The following is a 15,354-nucleotide window of genomic DNA, read 5'->3' as shown; positions in this document are numbered from 1 at the left end:
GCCATACCCAGCGACTGGCCATACCCAGCGACAGGCAATACACAGTGAGTGGCAATACACAGTGACAGGCAATACACAGTGAGTGGCAATACCCAGCGACAGGCAATACCCAGTGAAATGGTAGCATCATGCTTAAGTTACTCGACTAGTAATCCAGAGATCTGGATTAATAATCCATGAGATGTGGGTTCAAATCCCACCATGGCAGCTGTGGAATTTAAATTCAGTAAATTAAGTAAATCTGGAATAAAAAGCTAGCGTCAGTGATGGTGACCATGAAACTACCGGATTGTCATAAAAACCCATCCTTTAGGAAAGGAAATTTGCTGACATTACCTGGTCTGATTCCAGACCCACAGCAATGTAGTTGACTCTTAACAGCCCTCTGAAATGACCTAGTGAGCCACTCAGTTGTACTAAAACCGCTACAAAAAACAATAAGAGGAATAAAACCAGACGGGCCACCCGGCATCGACCTCAGCACCGGCTACAGACATGACAACAGCACACCCAGCTCAGTCGACGCTGCAAATTTCTCCTCACCAACATCTGGGGACTTGTGCCAAAATTGGGAGGGCTGTCCCACAGACTAGTCATACTCACAGAATCATACCTTTCAGCCAATGTCCCAGTCTCCTCCATCACCATCCCCGGGTATGTCATGTCCCACCGGCAAGACAGACCCACCCGAGGTGGCGGCACTGTGGTATACAGTCAGAAGGGAGTGACCCTGGGAGTCCTCAACATTGACTCCAGACCCCATGATGTCTCATGGCTTCAGATCAAGCATGGACAAGGAAACCTCCTGCTGATTACCACATACCACCCTCCCTCAGCTGATGAATCAGTGCTCCTCCATGTTGGAAGAAGCACTGAGGGTAGCAAGGGTACAGATGTACTCTGTGTGGGGGACTTCAATGTCCATCACCAAGAGTGGCTCGGTAGCACACTACTGACCGAACTGGCTGAGTCCTGGAGGACATAGCTGCCAGGCAGGTGGTGAGAGAACTAACACGAGGGAAAAACCTACTTAACCTCATCCTCACCAAACAACCTGTTGCCGATGCATCAATCCATGACAACATTGGTAGCAGTGAGCACCGCACAGTCCTTGTGGAGATGAAGTTCTGTCTTCACACTGAGGATACCCTCCATCGTGTTGTGTGGCACTACCATCCTGCTAAATGGGATAGATTCAGAACAGATCCAGCAGCTCAAAACTGGGCATCCATGAGGCGCTGTAGGCCATCAGCAGCAACAGAATTGTATTCCACCAGAATCTGTATCTTCATGGCCCAACATATCTCTCACTCTACCATTACTATCAAGCCAGGGGAACAACCCTGGTTCAATGAGGAGTGCAGAAGAGCATGTCAGAAACAGCACCAGGTGGAACTAAGAATGAGTTCCAAACCTGGGGAAGCAGTAACACAGGACTATATGCATGCTATAAACAGAGCTAAGCAATCCCAAATCAACGGATCAGATCAAAGCTCCGCAGTCCTGTCACATCCAGTCAATAAAGGTGGTCGACAATTAAACAACTAACGGGAGGAGGAGGCTCCATTAAATATCCCCGTCCTCAATGATGGCAGAGCCCAGCACAAGACCAAGGCTGAAGCGTTTGCAAACTTCTTCAGCCAGAAGTGCCGAGTGAGTGATCCATGTCGGTCTCCTCCTGGGGTCTCCACCATCTCAGAAGCCAGCCTTCAGCCAATTCGATTCACTCCACGTGATATCAGGAAGCAGCTGAGTGCACTGGATACAGCAAAGGCTATGGGTCCCAACAACATTCCGGCTGTCGTACTGAAGACTTGTGCTCCAGAATTAGCCGTGCCTCTGGCCAAGCTGTTCCAGTACAGCTACATCACTGGCATTTACCCGACAATGTGGAAAACTGCCCAAGTATGTCCTGTCCACAAAAAGCAGGACTAATCCAATCTGGTCAATTACCGCCCCAGTCTACTCTCAATCATCAGTAAAGTGATGGAAGGGTCGTCGACAGTGCTAGCAAGGGACACTTACTCACCAATAACCTGCTCACCGATGCCCAGTTTGGGTTCCGCCAGGACAACTTGGCTCCAGACCTTGTTACAACCTTGGTCCAAACATGGACAAAAGAGCTGAATTCCAGAGGTGAGGTGAGAGTGACTGCCCTCGACATCAAGGCAGCATTTGATCGAGTGTGGCATCAAGGAGCCCGAGTAAAACTGAAGTCAATGGGAATCAGTGGGAAAACTCTCCTTTGGCTGGAGTCATACCTAGCACAAAGGAAGATGGTTGTAATTGTTGGAGGCCAATCATCACAGCCACAGGACATCGCTGCAGGAGTTCCTCAGGGACCTAGTAAGAAGGAGGAATGGAGGGAAATCCTTATTAGTCGGGAAATTGTGTTGGGGAAATTGATGGGATTGAAGGCCAATAAATCCCCAGGGCCCGATGGACTGCATCCCAGAGTACTTAAGGAGGTGGCCTTGGAAATAGCGGATGCATTGACAGTCATTTTCCAACATTCCATAGACTCTGGATCAGCTCCTATGGAGTGGAGGGTAGCCAATGTAACCCCACTTTTTAATAAAGGAGGGAGAGAGAAAACAGGGAATTATAGACCGGTCAGCCTGACATCGGTAGTGGGTAAAATAATGGAATCAATTATTAAGGATGTCATAGCAGCGCATTTGGAAAGAGGTGACGTGATAGGTCCAAGTCAGCATGGATTTGTGAAAGGGAAATCATGCTTGACAAATCTTCTGGAATTTTTTGAGGATGTTTCCAGTGGAGTGGACAAGGGAGAACCAGTTGATGTGGTGTATTTGGACTTTCAGAAGGCTTTCGACAAGGTCCCACACAAGAGATTAATGTGCAAATTTAAAGCACATGGGATTGGGGGTAGTGTGCTGACGTGGATTGAGAATTGGTTGGCAGACAGGAAGCAAAGAGTAGGAGTAAATGGGTACTTTTCAGAATGGCAGGCAGTGACTAGTGGGGTACCGCAAGGTTCTCTGCTGGGGCCCCAGCTGTTTACACTGTACATTAATGATTTAGACAAGGGGATTAAATGTAGTATCTCCAAATTTGCAGATGATACTAAATTGGGTGGCAGTGTGAGCTGCGAGGAGGATGCTATGAGGCTGCAGAGTGACTTGGATAGGTTAGGTGAGTGGGCAAATGCATGGCAGATGAAGTACAAGGTGGATAAATGTGAGGTTAAAATTTGGTGGTAAAAACAGAGAGACAGACTATTATCTGAATGGTGACAGATTAGGACAGGGAGGTGCAACAAGACCTGGGTGTCATGATACATCGGTCATTGAAAGTTGGCAGGCGGTGAAGAAGGCAAATGGTATGTTGATCGCAAAAGTCCGTTCTCGGCACAGGCGCATCGCGCTCCGAGAACCGACATTGTGAGGCATCTTCGGGTCCGTGCGCACATTGATGAGGCCTCAATCTTCGGCCCAATAGCACACATTAGAAAATTGACAGGGTAAGATTACATAATTAATCCATTTACCGGGCATTTGGCTCATGCATGCATACCACAATGTGTTGCCGGGCAACGTGCAGCATGTTTACTTCTGCCTCATGCCAAGCCCTCGCTCGACTTTACTGTTCTTTCAGACCATGAACACCATAGGGAACACATTACAGATTTAGATTATCATTGAAAGCCTTGGCACATTGATACCTTCAATGGGCTGCTCACATCGAAACACTGTAACACTCGGTGGATGTAAAAGATCCCATGGCACTATCTCGGAGACGAGTAAGGGCCTTCGCCGCTGGTCTTGGGCCAATATTTATCCCTCAACCAACATCACTAAGATAACAGATTATGAAGTCATTACCATATTGCTGTCTGTGGGATCTTGCTGTGTACAGATTGGCTGCCACATTCTTACACCACAACAACGAATATACTTCAAAAATACTTTACTGGCTATAAAGCATTTTTGAGGTCGTGAGAGGCACTATAGAAATGCACGGGCTGGATTTTCAGCTTCGCTGATTTCAGGACGATAACGGCGGCGGGCGGTAAAGTTTGTGCCTGGGCCTCAGTCCTCAAAATTGGGCCCTGAGTGTGGGGCGGAGTGGTAAGGGAGGCATTGCACACCTCTCTCGGGGCGCCAGGTCGGTTGAGCATACGAAAATCCCGAGCTAAACAGCCGGCCTGGGAGCGCTCTGAGAGAGGCCTGGGGAGAAAAAGAAAACTTGGGCCAAAACCAGTCCCAATGCATAGCCCACATCACCACAACATAAATCGCAAAACGAAATAAGAGAAAAAAACAATCACACTTACCTGAGGTGAATATTACTGACCTCACTGCAACTGGTATAGGTCGGACTGCCCACTTTCACAGGCGGTCACAGCAGGGGGCGCTGCGGGGCGTACGGGTCGGGCGGGAGTCAAAAAGCGAGCCAGTGTCGCAACCGAGGCAGTGCACACCGGCTCAACTCTTCCGGACGGTACTGCTCCGCACCCCCAAAACCGGCCCCGAAAAGCCCCGCGGGGCGCTGGAAGCTCACCGCGCGGAAAAGCTCACCGCCGCCTTTCCAGGGTGAACACAGGAGCGCACATCACCGGAAAATCCAGCCCCAAGTTCTTTATTTTCTTTCACTTAGGTGCATGAACCATGCTCCTTTAATGGGAGTCACAGTATGGAAGAACTCCGCAAGACTGAGTACTGTGAGCGAAAACTGATGTGACCTTAGTCTCTTTAATACAACTCCAGAGTGCCTAAGCAGCATGGCAGACAATCTTTTATACTTCGTTGCACGAGATGTGCAAGTGATCCGTGGGCCTCCAACAGTTGCGCCCTCTGGTGGAAAGTCTTACACAGTTACAATGTTTACATAGATAACAGTGGGAGGAAGCTTCAGCACATGTCTGTCATTGTGCATGAATTCCTTCAACTTGCGAAAATAAAGACGTGAAAACGATGGGCAGGAAATGACCAGCTACTCCATCGAGCCTGCCCCAGGTACTTCTCTACCTGCCTGTCAAGGTGGCACCTAATATAGGAGAACAGAGACAAACAGGAAAAAGACTCTGTGGAGGCCACCTTGTCCACTCTTCTCTATAAAAGCATCAAGGGGGTAGGAGGAGGTGAAACCATAGGCCATTGGCTAGTACCATACAATTCTTAAGTCTTGCCCCTTTCCCCTTTCTCACTCACTTCCATGCAGACACACACTCCCACACAAACACACATACATACACAAACTCATACACCCCCAACGCGCACACCCCCAACGCACAGACCCCCAAAGCAAACACCCCCAACGCACACTCATGTATAGCATACTCAATTAGACTTTTTTGGCATGTTTTGATGACAGGTCACCAACCTGAAATGTTCACTCTGTTTGTTTCTCCACAGCCACTGAGTGCTTTCACCATTTTGTGCTTTTATTTCAGATTTCCAGCAGCACGGTACTTTGCTTTTGTGTTGGACTTTTTGTGACGCGGACTCTGTTGGATGTAACTCTCACACCCTGCATTCCGCTCACCAAAGTGTGTGAACACCAGCACACATGCATTTCTTTGTTGAAACAGTGGTGGGTTTGAAGTAGCCATCCCACGACAAGTCACAGAGCACAGGCAAGGAGTGGGAAATGTCGTGGAAAACGAGGAATGGGAGTGAGCTGGCCACCGCCAAGGAAGAACCTCTTGTACGTTGAGACGTGCAGCAGTGCGTTGACACTGGGCAGCTGTCACCTTGCGGTTGGCCATCAGTAGGAATGGAGTTGAAGTAGCTGCCGACACTAACTGATCAGTCAGTGTTTTATACGTCTGGGCAGCACAATGATCATGAAGCCAATACTAGACTTAACTACTCCAACACACTCCTGGCTGGCCTCCCACATTCTACCCCATGTAAACTGGAGGTGATCCAAAACTCGGCTGCCCATGTACTAACTCGCACCAAGTCCCACTCACCCATCACCCCTGTGCTCGCTGACCTACATTGGTTCTCGGTTAGGTTAAGCAACACCTCGATTTCAAAATTCTCATCCTTGTTTTCAAATCCCTCCATGGCCTCGCCCCTCCCTATCTCTGTAATCTCCTCCAGCCCCACAACCCCCCCGAGATGTCTGCGCTCCTCTAATTCTGCCCTCTTGAGCATCCCTGATTATAATCACTCAACCATTGGTGGCTGTGCCTTCTGTTGCCTAGGCCCTAAGCTCTGGAACTCTCTGCCTAAACCTCTCCACCTCTCTATCTCTCTTTCCTCCTTCAAGACGCTCCTTAAAACCTATCTCTTCACCTGCCCTAATGTCTCCTTAGGTGGCTCGGTGTCAAATTTGTTATCTCATAATACTCCTGTGAAGCGCCTTTGGACGTTCCACTACATTAAAGGTGCTATATAAATACAAGTTGTTGTTGCTTTCAGTTCAACATTGGAGAAACTAACTGCAAAACGTTGCAAAGCGACTTTAAAAGTGTTTTCCCGCAGCCTCTTTGACACAAGTCTACAGCCCTGTAATATATACACCTGTGAGGATGCTCTACAGGTTTGTAGAGTTGTTGAGTTGGGAGCGGCTTAGCCAGTCACGTGATGTTCACAAGACTCAATAAAACCCCAGCCAGTTGGGTTTGGGCGATTCACGATGAGTCAGGTGGTTGTGAGCCTGGTGGATAAACTGATAATGTGTAGTGTGATTGTTAAACCTTTGCTAATAAACCAACTAGTTCTTAATAGCAATGTGTTGCTATGAATTTTTAAGCAAAGAACCACTGAAGCTAATATATTACAAGCCCTAAGGGAAAAAATGTCGGGACATTTTCAGAAGGAATGGGGTGAGACCGTTGACACACAGCTCTCTGTTCTCTGTTCACCCAAATCCTGCTGGCAGAGACAATAACACCCCTCAGCCCCACCCAGAAAACTAAAGCTGTGATTACTCTGACAAACCGTGGCAGCTTTGTACTCTGAGCCATTCCCACTCAGTCTTGGGCTGAAGCTCCCCAGACATATTGCACATACGCTCCTTACTTCTTTTTTAATCGTGGTTCCACGGAGTCTCATAGACGATGGACAACCGTAAAATATAGACACGTCATGACAAATAATTCACAAGAGGCATTGTGAAACGACGGACTATGTAACAAGTCCTATTTACTTAATGTATCTTACACCTTAAAACACAGGACATGTAAGGTGATAAGCTCAAAACTGAACATAATTCTCTGAGGAAGGAAATCGCGGAGGTACTGGCAATAATATTCCGATCCTCCGTAGATGCGGGGGTGGTGATAGAGGATTGTAGAATTGCAAATGTTACACCATTATTCAAAAAAGGACGTAAAAATAAACCCAACTATAGGCCGGTCAGTTTAACCTCGATAGTGGAGAAACAGTGATCAGGGACTAAATTAACAGTTATTTGGATAGGGATGGATTAATTAAGGAAAGCCAGCACGGATTTGTTAAAGGTAAATCGTGTTTAAACAACGTGATCGAGATTTTTGGTGCAGTAACAGAGAAGGTTGATGAGGGCAATGCGATTGACGTGGTGTACATGGATTTCCAAAAGGCATTCGCCACATAACAGGCTTGCCAGCAAAGTTGAAGCCCTTGGAATAAAAGGGACTGTGGCAGCATGGATCAAAATTGGCTGTGTGACTGGAAACAGAGAGTAACGGTGAACGGTTGTTTTTTGGACTGGAGGAAGGTATACAGTGGTGTTCCCCAGGGGTCGGTACTGGGACCACTGCTTTTCTTGATATATATTAATGACATGGATGTGGGTGTACAGGGCACAGTTTCAAAATTTGCAGATAACTCAAAACTTGGAAGTATAGCGAACAGTGAGGAGGATAGTGATAGATTTCAAGAGGACATAGACAGGCTGGTGGAATGGGCGGACACGTGGCAGATGAAATTTAACGCAGAAAAGTGCGAAGTGATACATTATGGTAGAAAAAATGAGGAGAGGACATATAAATCAAAAGGTACAATCCTAAAGGAGGTGCATGAACAGAGATCTAGGGGTATATGTGCACAAATCATTGAAAGTGGCAGGGCAGGTTGAGAAAGCGGTTAAAATGGCTTATGGGACACTGGGCTTCATAAATAAAGGTACAGAGTACAAAAGTGTGGAAATTCTGATGAGGCTGTATAAAACACTGGTTCGGCCCCAACTGGAGTACTGTGTCCAATTCTGGACACCGCACTTTAGGAAGGATGTGAAGGCCTTAGAGAGGGTGCAGAAAAGATTTACGAGAATGATTCCAGGGATGAGGGACTTCAGTCACGTTGATGGACCGGAGAAGCTGGGGTAGTCCTCCTTGATGCAGAGAAGGTTGAGAGGAGATGTAATCGAGGTGTTCAAAATCATGAGGGGTCTGGACAGAGTAGATAGAGAGAAACTGTTCCCACTGGGTAGGGTCGAGAACCAGAGGACACAGATTTATGGTGATTGGCAAAAGAACCAGAGGCGGTATAAGAAAAAGCTTTTTTACACAGCGAGTGGTTAGGATCTGGAATGCACGGCCTGAAAGAGTGGTGGAGGCAGATTCAATCACTGCTTTCAAAAGGTAAGTACCTGAAAGGAAAAAATGTGCAGGGCTACTGGGAAAGGGCAGGGGAGTGGGACTTGATGAGATTCTCTTGCAGAGAGCCAACACGGACTCGATGGGCTGAATGGCCTCCTACTGTGCTGCAACCATTCTATGATTCATAGCACCGGTAGTTTTGGCCGGTTTTGAAGGAAAAATGGTGTCTGCCTCGCCCCAGCCCGCTTTAGGTATGGCCCATGCTGGACGCCATCTTGCTGGTACGTGCAAGCGCCAGCAGTATGTAGTCGGCATATTGTGACATCGGTCAGCGTGTAACGCGGATTTGACGCACAACCTGCCATTTGCAATCTCGCGTGCTGCCTGCGCTCCTTCCAACTAGCACAGGGCGATCGTGCATCCCGATCCCTGTGCCCCTTTTCGTGTCCAATCCAATTTTTGGGCCAAGATCTCGACAGCTTTTTGCTCACTTTTTGAACAAGCAAACAAGCTTCTAATTACTTTTTATTTAAATTTCTAAATCGGACCACCTTTGTTCCTTGACCCCCTCTCCTGCCCCACAAAATCTCCATTTAGGTTACGTTTTCTGTTCCATGTTACCCTTTTACCCCGATCATTTCCTCTTGCTGCCTCAGTGAACTTCACTTCCCACATATCTGATGGCTGGGCAGCTTGATGTGTGCCCAGGGTCAAATAGAAACTCTTGCCAAGATATTGGGCTCACACCCCATTTTCTTGAGTTAAGAGAAGGCGGAGGAACCCGTGGCTTACGTTATAAGCCAGAGCACAGGTAAAGCAGTTGATTATATACGGCATCCAGAGATTCCATAAAATTGTCACAAATGTAACAAATTGGCTGGAACCCTTCGGAAGTGTACCTGATGATCAGTTATTGGTGGCACGATGGACCTCCTTAAACTACAGACAGCTGAAAGAAACAGATAGCTGATGGCAGGTGTCCGTAATTCACAGGTTTCAAGGTATTTCATTCTTGAGATGTGGGCGTCACTTGCAAGATTGGCGTATATTACCCATCTCTCATTGCCCTGAGAAGGAGGTGGTGGGCCATCTACTTGAACCATTGTTAGATACAGCTGAGTGGTTTGCTGGGCTATTTCAGCAGTTAAGAGTCAACCATGAGGGTGTGGGACGGGAGTCACATATTGGCCAGACCAGGCAAGGACAGCAAGTTTCCTTCCCTAAAGGGCATTAGTGATCCAGTTGGATTTTAATGATAATCTGACAGCTTCATGGTCACTTTTATTGATACCAACTTTTTTTTTAATGAAACTGAATTCAAATTTATAAACTGCCATTGTATTGTATGCACCTGTGAGTATGTGCATGGGTTGGTGGAGCTTTTGCATTGTGAGTGGCTTAGCCAGTCATATGATGTTCACAAGACTCAATAAAACCCCAGTCCGTTGGGTCTAGGTCATCCACGATGAGGTATGCAGTTGTGAGCCTGGTGGATGAACTGGCAATGTGTAGCGTGATTGTGAAACCTTTGTTAATAAACCAACTAGTTCTTAAATAGCAATATGTTGCTATGAATTCTTAAGCAAAGAACCCATGAAGCAAATACATTACAAGCCATGGCGAGATTTGAACTCTCATTGTCTGGATTATTGGTCTGGACCTCTGAACCCGAGTAAGTTGGGCCTATACTCATTGGAGGTCAGAAGAATGAGAGGTGATCTTACCGAAACATATAAGATAATGAGAGGGCTCGACAAGATCGATGCAGAGAATATATTTGCACTCATGGGGGAAACTAAATCTAGGGGGCAAAGTCTCAAAATAATGGGCCGCCCATTTAAAACTGAGATGAGGAGGAATTTCTTCTCTCAGAGGGTTGTAAATCTGTGGAATTCACTGCCCCAGAGAGCTGTGGGAGCTGGGTCATTGAATATATTTAAGGCTGAGATGGACAGATTTTTGAGCGATAAGGGAGTCAAGGGTTAGGGGGGAGTGGGCAGGGAAGTGAAACTGAGCCCATGATCAGATCAGCCATGATCTTATTGAATGGCGGAGCAGGCTCAAGGGGCCAAATGGCCGACTCCTGCTCCTATTTCTTGAGTTCTTAACCACTACACTACCATACTGCCGACATAAAAAAGACTTTTATCTCATCATTTTGTGTTGTGTTAAAAGCCCAGGTCCCAGAGGTTAGAGAGCAGAGTGCTAACTCACAGCATGGCTGTCTCATAAAAGGATCATAAATTAGTGAAAGGAAATGATGTAGTAGGAGAGTTGATGCCTTCTCCATTTATTCTTCCAGTTGGCCCTCAGTGGCTCGGCTATCTCTATGGCTACGGTGCGATCTGCACACTCATATTTATAGCTCTAGCATTCCCTGTTTGCTAAGTCATCTGATTTATAACCAGCAATAAACCTTTTTCACTTGCATAAGCAATCTTGGGCTGCCACAATTTACATAATATCACTTGGTTAGAGACTTATTTGGCTGTTAAGAGCTTTATACCTTTGTAGCCTGGGTGCAAGTTATCGCCCGGGTGGAACATAAGGAGGGAAAGCGAGAATAACACATCCGTTACGATTGATTTAGAATTGTCGGAGAATTGGGCAGGTCCGCTTTGGGTCAGGGGAACCACGACAACCTGATTTTCCATTCTGCCCACTCTGTGAAGAGGAGAGATTTACATCCGTACCCCATGAGTGTAGAGCACAGTTTGGAGAATCTCTATTCTTGCACCAGAAATGACCTCGTGAGGTTCTCCCGATCAGCCACTTCGATGGAAGATCAATGGAAACCTGCCTTTCTGGGGGTGCCCGCTGAAATTATAGTAGTGCATTGGGGAGAAATCATAGGGAAATTCCTGGAATTGTTAAAAGTAAGTGTAATCCGCCACTGTTTATATCTCGAAGGCAAAGAATTAATCATCTCCTTGTCCTCATTTATCATCGACCATATTGACACTTCTAATTATAACACAACATAAGCTGACACGAGGTTACAATTTAAACAGTGTGTGGTTGCTATGAATAGAGTACAGGCAAAGGCCAAACATATATATCTGAAATCAAATTTGCTCTATGCAGGCTACGGGGAATGGGCAGAATTAGCTCTTTCAATGTGACAGCACAGACACACATACCTTCTGTGCTGTAAGATTCTATGGGTTAGCAATTCCCCAGCCTAATGCATGTTTTAACGTGATTTTTTTCGCGCTAAAAGTGCTTTTTTGTCGTTAAAAGAAACCTCACAAAATCGGCCGGCAATGTCGCCAGTGTCACCGGCGCAGCGGAGCGGGGCACTATGGGTTACCGCCGCTGCAAAACTCCTGCCGAATTTAGCGGGCGTCGTTAGGGTAAGAATGGCAGTTTTGAACAGCGGATCGCCAAGGTGCACTGCAAAAAAAAAACGCACCATCTAAATTTGGCCATTCGGCAAACTCGTACTCGGGTGAAAATACAACGCACGAGAAAAGCAGGCGCTGCAGCCTCAGAAATGTTGGTAAGTAGATCTGCAAAAGAGGTCAGTTGAAGTTTTTATTTTTTAATTCTTTTTCAGTGATTCATTACTTAAGTATATTGGGAATGTTTCCTGATTTTTTTAATTCTTTTATCTTTGCAACTTTTTTTCCTGTGTTTTCTCCCCTCCCAGGGCCTGTATTTTTGGCGTTGATAGGCTTCGGGCTAAAGTTGGCAAGATCGCGGTTTCCATCGCAAATCCTCATGCAACGCCAATTTTTATCGAAAGGCGTATTTTTGTGGGATGCGTCTATTCGTACGAACTGAAATGCAGCTTTTTCTGATTGGCTCTCCAGACCTATTGCTGATTGGTCCCCTTGGAGGATAAGCCACACCCTGAGGTTCCTCTGGAATGTGTAACTGGAAGCACCCAGTCCAAGTTCGGGGTGACTTTCCAATTTGTAATTCGATCCATTTTGACTTCAGAAGCCACAGAGGATAGATCTCCCCAAAAGCCACCAAGTTCCAGCCGAAGTCCATTATGTCATGTATGTAACCTTTATGTAACAAAGCTGCAATACTATACATACGTAAGAAATGCACACCTTGACCACAGGCGGTGAATTTGTGAGAGACACTCCTCACCGGGTCATCCAAGAATATAAAGGGAGGTCCCACACAGGGTCATCACTTCTTGGTTCTGTGAATAAAGATTCAGGTCATGGAGTGACCTTGTCCATAGAATGTGCCTCGTGTGGATTTGTGGTATTGTGTAAGGATTTACATTGACGACGAGAAACGGGAATCAACGACTCACGAGAATGGCCACCGGCAGCACAGATGAACGGTACTGTGTTGGTGAGGACTGGGACGATTTCATTGAGAGACCCCAGCAGAGTTTTGTCACGAAGGACTGGCTGGGAGACGCAGCGGCCGACAAGCGAAGGGCTCATCTGCTGACCAGCTGTGGACCAAAGACCTTCGTGCTCATGAAAGACCTGCTAGCACCCGAGAAGCCGGCGGACAAAACCTTTGAAGAGCTCAGCAAACTAATCGGTGAGCACCTCAAACCGGCGAGCAGCGTACACATGGCCCGACACAGATTCTATACCCATCGACGTCGGGAAGGACAGAGCATACCGGATTTCGTTGCCGACCTCCGGCGCTTGGCCAGCCTCTGCAAGTTCACAGACGCCTGCAGGGGGGAGATGCTAAGGGATTTCTTTATTGAGGGCATCGGTCATGCTGGAATTTTCAGAAAGTTAATTGAGACCAAGGACTTGACCTTGGAAGCGGCGGCGTTGATGGCTCAGACTTTTATGGCGGGGGAGGAGGAAACCAAGATAATATACACAAGCAATTCTGCCTCCAACGTAGCGATGGATCAGAGAAGTCAGTATCATAAACGCGACACAGAGCCCCACAGGCAGGCAAGGGCAGTTCGACACACCCCAGGCAGCAATAGACCCAAGAGTAAGTCTCCGACAGAGACAATGGCAGGCGGAACGGACATTTACGCCCTCCCAGTGGGCAATGCGGCCCGGGATGGGCCATTGACACCCACTAGCAGGGTGCTTGAGCAGTCAAAGGGACAATCAGCGAGGAATGCCTTGTAACAGCTCTTTTATTCACAACAATGGGAATCTCAGTTCATGCTGGAGGTGTGGGGGCAGACATGCTGCTAGGACTCGCAGGTATCAACAGTTCGTCTGCAGAAATTGTAACCTCAGTGGCCATTTAGCCAGAATGTGCAGAAAGCCTGTAACCAGGCTAATATATGAGACGGATGAACCAGATGAGGGGTCTGCGAAGCAGGATGATGCTTGGGGCAAATCAATGGATGCTGAAGTTCAGCAGGTTCATGTGGTAAACATTCACAGCTCATATACAAAAATGCCACCTATGATGATGAAAGTCCTATTAAACGGCATCCCAGTATGCATGGAGTTGAACACGGAGGCCAGCCAGTCACTCATGAGTGTTCAACAATTCAAAAAGCTGTGGCCACTCAAAGCCAGCAGACCCAAACTAGAACGCATTGAGATGCGATTACGGACGTAACCAAAGAAATCATTCCAGTGCTAGGCAGTGCAATGTTGGCGGTCACACACAATGGATCGGTGAACTGGCTGCCGCTCTAGATTGTCCCAGGCAATGGTCCCGCACTGTTGGGGAGTTGCTGGTTAGCTGAGATGAACTGGAAATAGGGGAAATGTGCACGCCAAGTCATCTGTGGAGCGAAGTTCATGCTCACAGGTCCTACAGCAATTTGAGTCACTGTTTCAACCTGGCGTCGGGACATTCAAAGGTAACAAAGTAGTGATACGCATCACCCCGGACGCCAGACCAGTGCACCACAAAGCCAGAGCGGTGCCGTATGTGATGCGGGAGAAAATTGAGAGCGAGTTGGACCGGTTGCTGAGAGAGGGCATCATCTCGCCTGTTGAATTCAGCGACTGGGCGAGCCCCATCGTTCCCGTCCTAAAAGCGGATGGCTCGGTCAGGATCTGTGGCGACTACAAGGCCACTATCAACTGGGTGTCCCTACAAAACCAATACCCGCTCCCGAGAGTGGAGGACCTTTTTGCCACGCTGGCAGGCGGCAAGCTGTTCACCAAGTTGGACCTCACTTCAGCCTACTGACGACCATCACCACGCACAAGGGACTGTTTGTTTACAACAGGTGTCCATTTGGCATTCGATCAGCGGCCAGCGATTTTTCAAAGAAACATGGAAAGCCTGCTCAAATCCATTCCCGGAACAATCGTATTTCAGGACAACATCCTCATCGCCGGTCGTGACACTGAGGAACACCTCCACAACCTGGAGGAGGTGCTACGCCAACTGGACCGGGTAGGCCTGCGACTCAAGAAGTCTAAGTGTGTGTTTTTGGCTCCCGAGGTCAAGTTTCTGGGCAGGAGGATTGCTGCAGACGGGATTCGGCCCACCGAATCCAAAACGGAGGCGATTTGACGAGCGCCCAGGCCCTGCAACACATTGGAGTTGCGTTCATTTCTGGGACTCTTGAACTATTTCAGGAACTTTCTGCCGAACTTAAGCACATTGTTGGAGCCGCTACACATGCTCCTGCGTAAGGGTTGCAATTGGTTTTGGGGGGACTGTCAGAAACGGGTTTTCAATCGGCGCGGAACCTACTTTGTTCAAATAAGTTGTTGACCCTGTACGACCCCCGTAAGAAATTGGTTCTGACATGTGATGCATCGTCCTATGGGGTTGGGTGCGTGTTGCAACAGGGTAACACTGAGGGCCAACTACAACCTGTGGCTTATGCCTCCAGGTCGCTCTCAAGCTGAACGGGGATATGGGATGGTTGAGAAGGAAGCACTCGCATGTGTCGATTGGGTGAAAAAGATGCATCAGTACCTTTTTGCAGGAGGTTC

The sequence above is a fragment of the Pristiophorus japonicus genome, chromosome 16 (genome assembly GCF_044704955.1).
Source record: "Pristiophorus japonicus isolate sPriJap1 chromosome 16, sPriJap1.hap1, whole genome shotgun sequence".
NCBI classification, from domain to species: Eukaryota; Metazoa; Chordata; class Chondrichthyes; family Pristiophoridae; genus Pristiophorus; species Pristiophorus japonicus.
The sequence above is the reverse complement of the archived record's forward strand: the minus strand, read 5'-3'. Positions refer to the sequence as shown.